Raw genomic sequence first — 15,393 nt, forward strand, 5'->3', positions numbered from 1 at the left:
GTAGATGGAAGAGTGTGAGGCAAGCTTCCAGAAGCTCAAGACAGCTTTGACTAAATCCCCAGTTTTGATATTGCCTACAGGTTCGGGGTCTTATACTATCTATTATGATGCGTCGAGGATTGGCCTTGGAGCAGTATTGATGCAAGACGGTAGGGTGACTGCCTACACGTCCAGACAGTTGAAGGTACATGAGAAGAATTATCATGTCCATGATCTCGAGTTTGCTGCTATTGTTCACGCCTTGAAGATCTGGCATCATTATTTGTACGGTATTCCTTGTGAGGTCTATTCTGATCACCAGAGCTTCCAACATCTACAAGCAGAAGGATCTTAATTTGCACCAATGGAGGTGGTTAGAGCTGCTGAAGGACTATTATATCACTATCTTGTATCACCCGGGCAAAGCCAATGTGGTGGTCGATCCTTTGAGTCACCAGGCAGAGATTTTGGTGAGTTTGGCTTATTTACCAGCAGCGGAGAGGCCCATGGCAATGGATGTTCAGGCCTTAGCCAGCCAGTTTGTGAGATTGGATCTTTCAGAGCCCATTCGGGTTGTAGCTTGCGTGATTTCTCCGTCTTCCTTATTTGATCATATTAGAGAGCGTCAGTATGATGACCCTCACTTGCTTGTCCTCAAGGACAAGGTTCTGCATGGCGATGCAAGATATGTGACTATTGGTGATGACGGGGTATTGAGGATGCAGGGTTGGATTTGTGTACCCAATGTTGATGGGCTTCAGGAGTTGATTCTAGAGAAGGCCCATTTGAGACAACACTATTGCTGGAGGCGGATGAAGAAAGATATAGTCGGGTTTGTAGCTCGGTGCCTCAATTGTCGGCAGGTGAAGTATGAACACAAGAGACCGGGTGGGTTGCTTCATCAGATAAAGATTTCGGAGTGGAAGTGGGAGAGGATCACCATGGACTTCGTAGTTGGACTCCCACAGACTTTGAGGAAGTTCGATGCCATTTGGGTGATTGTGGATCAACTGACCAAGTCCGCGTATTTCATTCCTGTGTGTACTACCTATTCTTCGGAGCGGTTGGCATAAATTTATATCTGGGAGATTGATCATATGCATGGTATTCCAATTTCCATCATTTCAGATAGAGGTACTCAGATCACATCACGGTTCTGGAGGGCCGTACAACATGAGTTAGGTACTCGGGTGGAGTTGAGCACAACATTTCACCCCAAAACGGACGAACAGTTCGAGCGCACTATTCAAATTCTTGAGGATATGCTCCGTGCGTGTGTGATGGAGTTTGGAGGTTCTTGGGATCACTTCTTGCCGTTGTCAGAGTTTGCCTACAACAACAGTTATTAGTCCAGCATTCAGATGGCACCGTATGAGGCTTTGTATGGTAGGCGGTGTAGATACCTGGTGGGTTGGTTTGACCCCGGTGAGACTAGATTATTGGGCACAAACTTGGTTCAGGATGCCTTGGAGAAGGTTAAGGTGATTCAGGATAGACTTCGCACAGTCCAGTCCAGATAGAAGAGTTATGCGGACCGGAAGGATCGCGACGTTTTATTTATGGATCGAGAGCGGGTCTTGCTTCGGATTTCGCCTATGAAGGGCGTTATGAGATAGGGGAAATTGAGTCCGAGGTTTATTGGTCCTTCTTAGATATTGAGACGTGTTGTGAAGGTTGCTTATGAGCTTGCCTTACCTCCCAGCTTGGTAGGAGTTTATCATGTATTTCATGTTTCGATGCTACGAAAGTATCACGGTGGTCCATCGCACGTGCTGGATTTCAGTTCAGTCCAGTTGGACAAGGATCTATCTTATGTTGAGGATCCAGTAGCGATATTGGACAAGCAGGTTCGAAAGCTGAGGTCAAACAATATTGCATCAGTGAAGGTTTAGTGACGGGGCCAGCTGGTCAAGGAGGCAACCTAGGAGACCGAGCAGGATATGCACAGCCGTTACCCTCATCTTTTCACTACTTCAGGTATGTCTCTATGCTTGATCGAGGACGAACGAATGTTTTAAGAGGGGGAAGATGTAACGGCCCAGCCGGCCGTTTTAAGAATTAATGCCCCAATCTACTATTAACTGCTTTCCCCATGTTTATTTCTGTTATTGTGAATTGCCGGGAGGATTCGTTTGGAGTTTCTGAGTATTTTGGGACACTTAGTCCCTAAATGTGAGCTTAAGCGTTAGAATTTAGCCGTGGTCGGAGCAGTGTGAAGACGGCCTTAGAATGGAATTCCGTTAATTCCGTTAGCTCTGTTGGGTGATTTCAGGCTTAGGAGCACGTTTAGATTGTGTTTCGGAGGTCCGTAGCTTATTTAGGCTTGAAATGGTGACGGTTAAATTTTGGAAGTTTCCGGTTCGATAGTGAGATTTTGATATTGGGGTCGGAATGGAATTCTGAAAAGTTGAGTAGGTTCGTGGTATCATTTGGGATGTGTGTGCAAAATTTTAGGTCATTCGGGCAAGGTTTGATAGACTTTTTGATCGAAAGCAGAATTTGGAAGTTTTGGAATCCTTAGGCTTGAATCCGAGGGTGTTTTGATGATTTGATGTTGTTTTAATTGTTTTAAAGATTGGTATAAGTTTGAATAGTGGTATATGACTTGTTCGTAATTTTAGTTGAGGTCCCGGATGCTTAGGGATGATTTCGAATGGTTATCGGGGAGTTGGAAATTAGAATTTCCAGCTGAAGTTGCTGAGTTCCTGTCATAACCGCACCTGCGGATTGGGACCGCAAGTGCGAGACCGTAGAAGCAGTAAAAGGGCCGCAGGTGCGGAATCCCTGGGTCAAAACCTATATAAGGCTTCCTTCGCGATTTTCAGCCTTATTTCACCATTAATAAGTCGGATTAGGAGCTTTTTGGGAGAGTTTGAAGGAGGAATTCAAGGGAACTTCGTGGAGGTAAGATTTTTGGAACCAAAACTCGTTTCTATGATGATATTCTACTTATTAGACAAGGAATTTATGGAAATTAGTGGTTAAAAATTGGGGGTTTAGGGTTTGAAATTGGAGACTTTGATTTAGGGATTTGAGGGGTCGTTTGTAGTCGGATTTTGATGTATTTGGTATGTATGAACTCGTAAGAGTGTAAGTATTCTAGTTTTGTGAATTTTATCTAATTCCGAGATGTGGGCCCGAGGGACTTTTTGGGCGATTTTCTTAATTTTGCGTGTTAGCTTCGAATTAATTAGTTAAATTAGTTACTTGAAGTTATATTTACATTATGCAATCACTTTGAATAGATTTGGGTCATTTGGAGTTGGGTACTCGTGGCAAGAACGTGATTTCGAGTTGATTGAGCTGGTGCGAGGTAAGTGACTTTCCTAACCTTGTGTGAGGGAACTCCCCATAGGATTTGGTATTGTTGTTATATGAGTGCCGTGTACGTGAGATGATGAGTGCATACACATGCTAAATGTTGAAAATCCAATTTTCATTAAGCTAATACCTACGTTTTCTTGTAATTTAGCACATACTTGTACTTGAAGCCTCTTGTTTAAATTTGGAAAAACATGCTTACATGACTTAATTATCTTACCTGCTTTAATTTCCTACTTGTACTCAAGCATGTTAGAGTAGAAATTCCTGTTTAATACTTGAATAGAACTATATATTCTTCTGAGATGGTTGCGTGTTTACTTTGGGACTACGAGACGATATCCCGGGAGATCTCCTTGCTTGTTTACTTTGGAACTGCGAATCGGTATTCCGGTGGATCCCCCTGCACATATATGATTGGGACTACGGGACCACACCCGATAGTTTACCCGAACTGGATATTTACTTTGGGACTACGTATTGGTATTTCGGGAGTTTCCCTTGCATATTTATGAATCGGAGTACGGGACAATATCCCGGGAGATCCTCTAGACATTTACGTTTGGGACTACGGGACAGTATCCCGGGAGATCCCCCCGTTGCTATTCGGTGTACTGAGTTAGATTCTTTCTGTGGTATTTTACTCGTTATAAACTGTTAGCATTTTAATTATATTGTCGTGCTCCATACTGTTTTACCTTTTTTTTCATTTATAACCAGTAGAGTCGTGACCTTCCTCGTCACTACTCAACTGAGGTTTGTCTTGGCATTTACTGGGTACCGCTGTGGTGTACTCATGCTCCTTCCTGCACATGTTTTTCGTGTGCAGATCCAGGTTCTTCGGCTCAGCCATACTATCAGTGATGCGAGGCGATCTTCAGAGACTTTGAGGTATATCTGTCGCGTCCGCAGACCGAGGAGTCCCTCTCTATTCTCCCCTCTAGGTTTATCTCTCCTGTATTTACTTTTGTTTAGACATTCTAGAGTTAGAACACTTTGTAGTTATTCGACAGCTTGTGATTTCATGAGATTTTGGGTTTTGAGAGTGTTTGTATTGATCGAGAGTGCTGTTATTTTATTTGCCGAGCAGCATCTTAAACTTTTCTGTTTTATTACTCGTAAATTGCTAGTTTTCGTATCTTTGTTTCTGTTTTCGCAAATTGTTAGGCTTACCTAGTCGTAGAGATTAGGTGTCGTCACGACAGTTCACAGAGGGAGAACTTGGGTCGTGACACTGGCTCCAACGTCTCTTTAACTCCTCAATTCAAAGCCAACGATCTGAAACTAGTCAAACAATCATGAAAGCCAATAAAAATATACTCCAACATCATAATTAATTAATTTATAACACTTCCCAACTCCGTTCAAAAACTCAACAAAGTCAACCCTCGGACCCACGTGCCTAGATTCCAAAAAATTTCGAAGTTAGGTATTACCCATAACACCACGAACTCAAGTTTATAATTTATTCTCATTTCCATGTCCAATTTTGTGGTCAAAATCTAAAAATATCAATTTCTAGGTTTTCTACCAAAATCTCAAATTTGTACTAATTTTCCATGTTTAAATCCATACATAAACTATGTATTTAACTCACAATGTGCAAAAATTACTTACCTTGGCATAGATGATGAAAATCTTCCCTCTAAGAGCTCCAAAAAAAATGACCCAACCAAATGAAAATGTGAGAGAAATGGGCTAAGTCTCAAATTAAAAACACCCTACTGCCCAATGACTTTCGCACCTGTAGACGAATTTGGCTCACCTGCGATCTTGCTTTTGCGAGACAAAACTCGTTTCTGTGAAGTGCACTACCCAGCCGCTCCATCGCACCTGCAGAAGAATATCCACTTCTGCGCAAAGGCAGGTGCAAGCCACCATTGCTCTTCTGCGTTGCCGAAGACAGTAGCTGCGATCACGCAAGTGCGGGAATTTCTTTGCACCTGCGACCACTGCCTTGCTGTGATGAACCGAAAGGTCATCTTATGTTTTAGAAATCAATTCTGTGCTTTAAAGCTTTAAACACCTAAATTTATCCCTCCTTGATTTGCGTGCATAGTTTGAGCATGTTTTCGGAAAGCTTTTATGTTAAAAGTTGATAAAAATAAGAAATTTTGTCTAAAAACTTCATTTGAGTTGACTTCAGTCAACATTTTTGGTAAACAGACCTGGATTCATCTTTTGATGGTCCTAGTGGGTCTGTATCATAATTTGGGACTTGGACATATGCCCAGAATTGAATTCGGAAGTCCCTAGCCCGAGATATCGGACTTTGTTGAAATTTGAAAGATATAGGTTTAATGAATTTGGGATGTTTGACCGAGGTTTGACTTTTTGGATATCGCATCCGTATTTTTGTTCCGGAACCCGGTATAGGTCCAATACCATATTTATGACTTGTCTGTGAAATTTGGTGAGAAAAAGAGTTGGTTTGACGTGATTCAGACATCCGGTTGTGAAAATTGAAGTTTCAAAGTTTTTGCGAACATTCCCCGAGCTGACAGGCTCGCAATTGCGAGCAAATTCTTTGCATTTGCGAAGAGTACATGGGAAAGCCTTAATTTGCATTTGTGATCTAGAGGTCGCATTTGCGGGGAGCCAATGATCGCATTTGCGGTCAAGTCTTCGCATTCGCGAAAGGGAGCTGGGGCTGGCAGTGGTCGTAATTGCGGATTGGTCAGTGTTCACATTTGCAAATTTTTTATCGCAAATACGATAAATGCAGATGTGTGGGAGCCTTCACAAATGTGATGGATTTCTCGCATTTACGGGCTTTGCATTTGCGAAGCCCAGGTCGCAAATGCGATATCTACAACTGAACAAAACATGACTTAAACGGGATTTTTGGTTCATTCTTAAAATTTTCAAACTCAAGAACCCTAGAGGCGATTTTTGAAAGAACCTTTCATCCCCAAATCATTGGTAAATGATTATAAACTAGTTTCTTTCAATCTTTCACTATTTTTTCGTAGATTTCAACCTAAAATTTAGAGTTTTAGGTCAGATTCTAAAACAAATCACATAACCGGGCTCGAGAGTAAATGGGTAATCGGGTTTTGGTGCGAATTTCAGATTTGGACCAAGCGGGCCTGGGTGTTGACTTTTTCCTTAATGACCTAAATTAGATTCTTTACAATTATAGGTAGTTCCTACGGCTTAATTTGAATCGTTTGGTTGATAAATTGCTAGATTCTATTGGTTCGAAGGCTTGTTTGAAAGGCAAAGCGGTGGTTGAGCTTTGAGGTTGGTCTTTGGAGCGAGGTAAGTGTCGTGGTTAACCTTAACTTGAGGGATTAGGACTTATTTGTCTATTTGCTACGTGTTTAGATGTTGGGTAGAACGTATAGGTATGGTGACGAGTACCTATGCATTGTTGTCAGGTTAAAGCATACATGTGGGACTTGATTTCTTGCAATTATTGTTTTCTTTGTTCATGTTATCCATGTTTAGACTAGTATTGTTAAATTGATCGTTCTTATCATGTTTATTGATCTTTTGGCGATAATCGAGTATTGATTCAAAGTTGAGGTTGGTATTGTGGAACCATACGTTGAAGTAAGGCTTGTTCTTGTCATTCCCATCACCCCATTGTTATTCGTTAATTACTTTATGGTAAGGGAGAGTGTTAACACACGAAGGGTAATGCCATGCCGTATTGTGAGCGTTAATGCACGAAGGGTGATACCGTGTCATAGCTATTTATTTATATTGTAAGGTGGAGAGTAAAAGCAGCGAATGGTGATGCCGTGTCATAACTATTTATTTATATTGTGAGGTTGAGAGTAAAAGCAGCGAAGGGCGATGCCGTTTAGTTTCATTGTTTCACTGTGAGGTTGAGAGCAAAAGCACGAAGGGTGATGCTGTGCAGCTTCATTGTTTCACTGTGAGGTTGAGAGTAAAAGAATGAAAGGTGATGCCGTGCAGTTTTATTGTTTCACGGTGAGGTTGAGAGTAAAAGCACGAAGGGTGATGCTGTGCACATTTTCCTTAATGTGTTTACTTGTTCTTATTGGTTCAAGGTATATTGTCTGTTCAAGTTATCATTAGTGTTGTGATTCTCTATTTTGTATTCCCCTCAACATGTTCCCCTCCCGATATTACCTGCCTAGCTTCTGCTTGTTGTTGTTTCATACATATACTATTAAATTGCACATGTTTTATTATTGGATGTCTTGTCTTAGCCTCGTCACTTCTTCGTCGAGATTAGGCTCAACACTTATTAGTACATGGGGTCGGTTGTACTGATACTACAATGCACTTCTGTGTAGATTTTGGTATTGGTCTCAGCTGATCGAGAGGAGTAGCAGCTTGGATTGGTTCATCGAAGACTCAAGATAGATCCGTTTGCAGATCTTTATGTCCCCATTTATCTTTTCTATTATTACTGTTTCTTTTCCTTCAGAACACTGTATTTTCTTTCAGACTCTATTTGTAGTAAATCATAGTAGCTCGTGAGTTGTGACTCCATATCCTAAATGTTTAAGATATTTTGGGTTTATGTTATTCCGCAACGCTGTATTAGCTTCTGTTTAGCTTAACTGTACTTATTATTGAAATTGGATAAAGTTGGTATTAAGAATCCTCTAACATTGGCTTGCCTAGAAAGTGAAAAGTTAGGTGCCGTTACGGTCCCGACGGTAGGGATTCTGGGTCGTGACAAGTTGGTATTTAGAGCACTAGGTTGCCTAGGTCTCATAATTTACGAGCATGCTTAGTAGAGTCTGGAGGATCGGTACGGAGACGTCTGTACTTATCTTTCAGAGGCTATGAAGTTTAGGAACAAATTTCACTTCTATCCTTCTCCGTCGTGCGATTTTGTTCTCTCATTGCTAATTGAACTCTTCTACTCTTGTTCTCTTGCAGATGGCGAGAACACGTACCGCATCTTCAGCTGAGCAGCCAGAGCCCCTAGTGGCAGCTCCTACGAGGGACAGAGGTCGAGGCCATGCCAGATGCCGAGGCAGGGGCAGAGCTCAGCCCAGAGCTCGAGTAGTAGCTCTAGAAGTGGAGCCTCAGGTGGCGTTTGATGAGGAGGTTCCAGCGCAGATAGTGCTAGTTGGACTAGCTCAGGTGCTAGAGGGGTTCATCACCACCCCAGTGCTTCAGGTTGCATTGGTCCGTTTAGTGGGCCTTATGGAGAGTGTGGCCCAGACTGGCACGTTCCATATGGCACCATCCGTCTCTCAGGCTAGGGAAGAGCACAGACTCCCGCTACTCACATTCTGAAGCAGATGGCTCCCTAGTTTCAGACTCCAGCAACCCAACTAGTTGGGATAGTTTAGTCGGGTGTTGCAGCACATGCCGATGATGGATCAGCTATGTCTTCTGAGGCTTTATGGAGGTTAGACAAGTTTACTAAGCTCTTTTCAGTTCACTTCAGTGGTGCACCTTCTAGAGGACCCCCTGATTATACTGATATCTCTTATGAGGTGCTACGGAACATAGGTATAGTGGAGACCAATGGGGTCGATTTTGCTGCATTTCATTTGTTAGGTTCCGCCAAGAAATTGTGGAGGGATTATGTGTTGACTAGACCAGCTAGGTCGCCTGCTCTTACTTGGGACCAATTATCTAAGCAATTTCTTGAGAATTTCTTTCCTATCACTCAGAGAGAGGACTATCGGAGCCAGTCCGAGTGTCTTCAGCAGGGATCTATGTCTGTCACTCAATACGAGACCCGATTTGTGGATTTGGCCCATCATGCTATTCTTTTGCTTCCCACCGAGAGAGAGGGGGGTGAGGAGGTTTATTAAGGTACTTGCTGAATCTATCAAGTTGCAGATGGCCAAGGAGACTAGGAGTGAGATTTCTTTTCAGACAATTGTCAATGTTGCCAGACAAGTCGAGATGGTACTAGCTCAGGGGAGAGGTCAGGGATCTGACAAGAGACCTCGTCATTCTGGTAGATTCAGTGGTGCCTCATCTGGAGGAAGGGGTACTTTTGGTAGAGGCCATCCTCCCAGACCGTTTCATTCAACACTCCAGGCATCCCACGGTGCTTCAGGTGGTCGTGGCCCTCACATGCATTATTCCGACTAGTTAGCCTTCATTGCATCACCAACTCCTATTAGTGTACCTCCACTCCAGAGTTTTCAGGGTGGTTACTCAGGCCGATAGGGTCAGTTTTAGGGTCAGCTGTCACGACCTAAACCGATAGGCCGTGACGGGCACCCAATGTCTTATACAACCGAGTACCAACATTAGATATCTTTCTTATCATACTATCATTGGAAAATGAACCAGAGTAAAGCATGAGGTAATACAAACTTATACATATGACATACTGGCCTATAAGATAAAAAATGATCACTCGTACACTAAACATAGGCCGACAAGGCCATACCATCTTTCATCTACATGACATATATCTACAAGCCTCTAAGAGTAGATCAATGCTATAAAGGTCAGGACAGGGCCCCGCCATACCAATCAATATATGTACTAATCATACTGACCAAACAAGCAACTCCGGAGCAAATGGAGCGCACCAACACCTTCCACTAAGCTGATAACCTACTTGGAGGACTCTCGACCTGTCTATCGAGACCTGCATGCATGAAACGTAGTATCCCCAAGCATAATGGATGTCAGTACAAATAATGTGCCGAGTGTGTAAGGAATGAAAATCAGTAAATAATAGACATGAGAGAAACATGGAGTAAAAGACTTGACATGTAAGTATGAATAACTCTGTGGATCATTAATATATGTAATGCTATGCATATGCGTATAAATGTCATGTCGTGCATATGTACATGTGTTCATAACATCATCAAGCCTCTGAGGACTTCCCATCATATCATATCGGCCACTATGGAAAAAATCATCAACGTATACCAGCTGATCAGGTGGTGGTCTGTATATAACGCCGTAACCTTTTCCCATATATATATATATATATATATATATATATATATATATATATATATATATATATGCGTATATAACGGCATCTGGTCATGGGTCAATGTACATGTATAAATGAATGCAATGCATGAGAAGTACATCAATAAAAATTTTCAGAATGTCATAAGACCATTATGTCTTTGATTAATACCATGAAATAAACTTTATCAACTTACGTATTTTCTGAGACCCATAAATAGAAGATGTAATAATAAGACACATGAGAATTCAAGAACATAGGCACCTATAATACTTCTATGAATAGAGTCATTTAGGGAAGTTGTGTATTTGCTCGTTTCGTTTGTATCGTATAGATCATGCCAAAAGGAAAGAATGGATAGCCTTAATATACCTGGACCAATTCTCTTGACAATCCCTTTGACACACGTCTCTTGCGACAACACGTAACAGAGGATCGAAGTAGGGGAAAATTCGTTTGATATTCTTGAGAAAGATTGTACCGCACTCCCTTAGAATCGCCAATCCCACATTGCTATAATATTAAACGGTCTTCATATGAAAAGTTTGAAGCAACTAAATTGCTATTACAAACCATTACCCTTACTGAAGCTTTCTTTCCTAATGTAGTAGATGAGAGTAATTTGTTTTGGGTGAATTAGAAAGTGTTATCTTTATGCTTTTAGGTGTGGGCCCCACTAGGATGACTAGAGATCACCTATCTTTCTTAATGTGCCACCTTATCATAATGACTTTAGAGTCATTACTTAAGAGTCATTAATTTGGGATGGTTGGCTGCCATGTGTGGGGGTTTAGGCTTAACAAGATTTATGATTAATTAACTAATCTTCCACCAAAAATCATTAATTATCCAATTATCCACATAATTAAAAATTATCTCAAATTACTTATAATACTACTCACTTTTAACATACTTTATACACCTTACTATCATGGTCATGTGGTACCTTGTATGACACTAGTCCATAAATACCAGGTATTTTAGCTCGGACCGTATTTTATCCCAACACGTCAAACTTTGACGAAAATTCATTTTCTTTGATTTACTTACCCTCTCACCTTTATGAATTTACTCATCACTTGTTTGAAATAGCATAATGCTTATAATCTCAAAATAATCTCATTCCAAACTTACGTCGATTAGCTTACGACAAAACTTTAATGTACAAAAATGCGGAATGTAACATCTCATTTCCGCGCTCATACAAATTTACTTATGGCTTACTTCCACGTATGAAAACATGAGGTGTAACATCATTCCCCCTTTGGAACATTCTTCCTCGAATGTTGACTAATGCACTTATCATTTTCATAACCTATGGCTCTTGTGAATACTTTAGTACTTTTCTTGCCATCTAGGCAACTATTCTGTGAATAAATCCAAAAGCCAAGGCATTCTCCCCTTTAGGCCTCTTTCTCACACCATGATTTGTGGTCGGAATTCTTTCAATCTCGTAACTGTTGCTACCTTTGGTCATGCATCCTGTACGACTTTTTCCTTGTATGTGCGCCTATGCGACTCTTCTCTCCTTTTTCCTCCAGCTTTTATCCAATCTCTAGGATTCACTTTGTAAACATATACAGAGCTTAATAAGATGTCCCTCTAGGCATCTATAGGTATACTAAAGCTCTTCACTTGGTACTTTGTTGAACTTACGAATATTGTTATATCTATTCATAAATCCATTTATCCATCCGTATGACTTTACTGCATCTAGGTAGGTCATACTATACCATAACTCTTACTTCGATTTATCGTTACTGAGGTCTGCTACCAAACTCCAAGTTACTCTTGTTGCTTATCCTATATGCATAAATGTAAGTCCTTTAATGTTTCTCCATTACTGTTCATCTTAAGAATGATGGACTAATCTCATCTCATACTTTATAACTTTTATTCATCCATAATTGATTTACCTTAACATCGATAACTTTACCTCTTATGTAACACTGCCGCTAAAGCTCACGTCTCATCAAGGAACATTAGAAGTGATTTTTCTGATCGAATACTTCCATAACCCTATTTCATATCATAGTCATCCCAATATGATTCACCTTATATAGGTATTTTAATCCTGTACAATTCATGAAGTACCCCTTTTTTTTCTTCAAATCATTACTCAATCGAAGACCCAAAAATCATCCTTTATCTATCACAATTACACCCTCATTCTACTACCAAGATAGTATTCCATCTCTTCCAAATGCTACTTGTCTCATTTGAGTTCATTCAGGCTATACTGAGCTTTCTATGACTTAGAGAAACCATCAACTCTTCTTTGTTTTCACGGGCTTAATCCCGAGGACTTATACATCTCGTCGCCTTCTCGCTTGCCTTTTCTTATCCTTATTCCTGTCTTCCTAAAACCTTGTCGCTCTAGCATACTTTATCTTGCGACCTATATTTATACTGCTCGCAATCTTGCTTGCACCATAGATTTCCTTGTATTATTCTGGAACATCACGCGAGACATCACATCGTTTCTAACTCTTCTTTTACTCCCTTATCTAGACCTCTCGATACCTAGAAACCATAGGCTGGAAGATGTGCCATTGACTATGCCGCTATCATTCCTAGATATTGAATTCCCGCACTTCTAGCCTTATATCCAAAGTATGGACTATTCACAACCTTCTGCATTTGAGTACCTCGTACGTTGTTCACCTTTACCTTAACTTACCTTAAAGTCTCGCATCACATCTTATATCTCTTTCATGACCTCCCTTCCAGATAGGTATAACTCACATCCACAACTTGAACTTCTATTATAATACTTGCACCTCTTTACACAATCCGGTGAGAGCTTCATACTGACTTCTTATGAGGTTGGTACTCTTCTAACTGGCTTTATCGTAGATACGTTATAGAATATGGTTGTTGTACTATCTCTCTTGTACCTCTGATATTAAGAGTGATTCTACAATATTTTCAATCACGATTTCAATAATATTTCTTGGTCTAATAATCAGACTCCTGATTTACTTAGTTGATGTAACTCTTTAGTTTCCTCTTCCCTATAATAAACTTTTATGTAGGCTTAAGCTATCTTGCTATCTGCAGCTCCTAGTATTTAGGTATTACTTTAGACTTTTATGGGTACTATGGAATATCCATGATACAATTTTCTAATAATTCAATCTTTTGTCTATGACTCAGACTCAATTCCTGATTTTAACTTATACCAGAGTCTTCTACGGCTGTATGAATGTTAATATATATGTTGCATGGATAATACTCCAAAATCTTAAGTGCGTTCATAACATAACTAACTCTGGATCATTGATCAAATAATTCCTTTCGTTCCATCTCAGCTTTCTTTAAACGTAAGTAATTACTTTTCCTGGTCTTTCTACCCCTTTTTTGCGTGCATACTTATCTTATGTTAGTGCCCACACATATTTGAATTCCATACAATTCATATGATCTTGAATATAACTTTTGATTTTACTTCCCGTTCATTAGCCAAGGTAGGTGCCATTTTCTTATGGAGTGCATATAATGTTGTTGTGAGACTACTGTTATAAGACAATTTCCTCCTTAGGTTACTGAGCTTAGGTTGAAGCTTTCTTCCTTACTTCCTCAACTAGTCTTTCATTGTAGTATTTAGGGAGGATCCTATGACTCTTGTAACGCTGCGAGTTTATTACACCGAATAGTCGACGGAATTGTTGATGTCCTTCCTCGCCTAATTATCCGTAGTTTATGCTCATGTGCTTGTAGGAGTTGCTTCTGAACTTGATATTTTGACTATCTTCCCAGTGGCATTCTCTTTTATTTCAATAACACTCATATGGTTAACCCAACTTCTATCTGAATATTTCTCAAGGATCATGATGTCATATCTGCATGACTGAATTCCCCATGTTGGGGTTCACTATGTTTATCTTGCCCGATCTGCTGATTCGTCTGTAACCTTCTATCTAGTCATAACTAGGCTCTTCCTACATCAACTACCAACTACTTGCTAGCCCATTCTCGTATCAATATTCTGCGTAATTTTTTTGGGTTATTTCCTTTGTCTTAACTTACCTATCTTACTAGCTCCTTATTTATCCATAACATCCTGGGCAGGAACCCTTACTCCCTTTTCTTGATGTCGTGCTAGCATAATGTTCTGGAATTGTAGCACATCTGTAGGATATAAATAAGTGCAATCTCATCCCCTTACCATTCCATAGTTACTAGAACCACTTAATTCTGACTTAATGTCACGTTGCTGATACCTAATTTTTTTCTATATTTTTTATATGCATAAATACCTTCCAAATAGTATATATATGCATACAAAGCATTCACAAGGTTTTCATAATTTTAAATATTTAAATTGATTTATTTCCTTCTCTTTTACTCATAAAATCCCCAATAATTATCCCTTAAATTATTGTTTTGGTGATTTAGTCATTTAATTTCTATATTTATGCCAAAATATAGTTAATATATTGTTTATATATTTTTATAATTGTATTTTGTATTTTTAAAGCTAAATTGTATATAATTGCAATATTAGCCTTATTAATGCATAATGACATTTATATGCATAAAATTGATATTCCATATTTTTAAAATGTTAAATATATATTTTAAATTATTTTAGTATACAAAATTATTTTCCAGAAATTATCTGTTATTTATTATAAATTATATAGGGGAAAATTGGCTATTTAAAATATAGCCAGATTTGCATTTCAATTTTAGCCCAATTTAAACCCATCCCCAACCCAATTTCGTATTAAACTACCCGACCCAAACCCTAAACCTACCTACCCGACCCAGAATCAAATGAATCATGGTCGTTGATCCAAGAGATCAACGACCCGTATTAACCCCTTCCTTTTTTATTGCAAACGACCCCTAACCCTATCTCATTTTCCAAATCCGCCGCCTCTGTATTATCTCATCTCCTCTCCTCTCTCAGTAACTCGACCTAGCCCCTTCAACCGCCGACCTCTCTTTCTCAGGTTTTCTCCGGTGATCTCCCATCCACTCCTAAGCCTCAAGTGGCTCCTCTAATACTATGCTTGCCTTCTCTAAGGACTTCAAAGGTCCAAGGCCATGCCGACTTGCATCTAGGGTTTGTCATTTGTTTGTTCTTGGCTACTTCAGTTTGAGTTCGGGCAAAATCATGTTTTACTTGTTACAATCCTTGGGATTCTAGACAGGTTCTTTCATCTCTATTTGGGTTTCTTCTGAAACCCTAATTTCTGCCT

Source organism: Nicotiana tabacum, chromosome 6 (assembly GCF_000715075.1).
Source record: "Nicotiana tabacum cultivar K326 chromosome 6, ASM71507v2, whole genome shotgun sequence".
NCBI classification, from domain to species: domain Eukaryota; kingdom Viridiplantae; phylum Streptophyta; class Magnoliopsida; order Solanales; family Solanaceae; genus Nicotiana; species Nicotiana tabacum.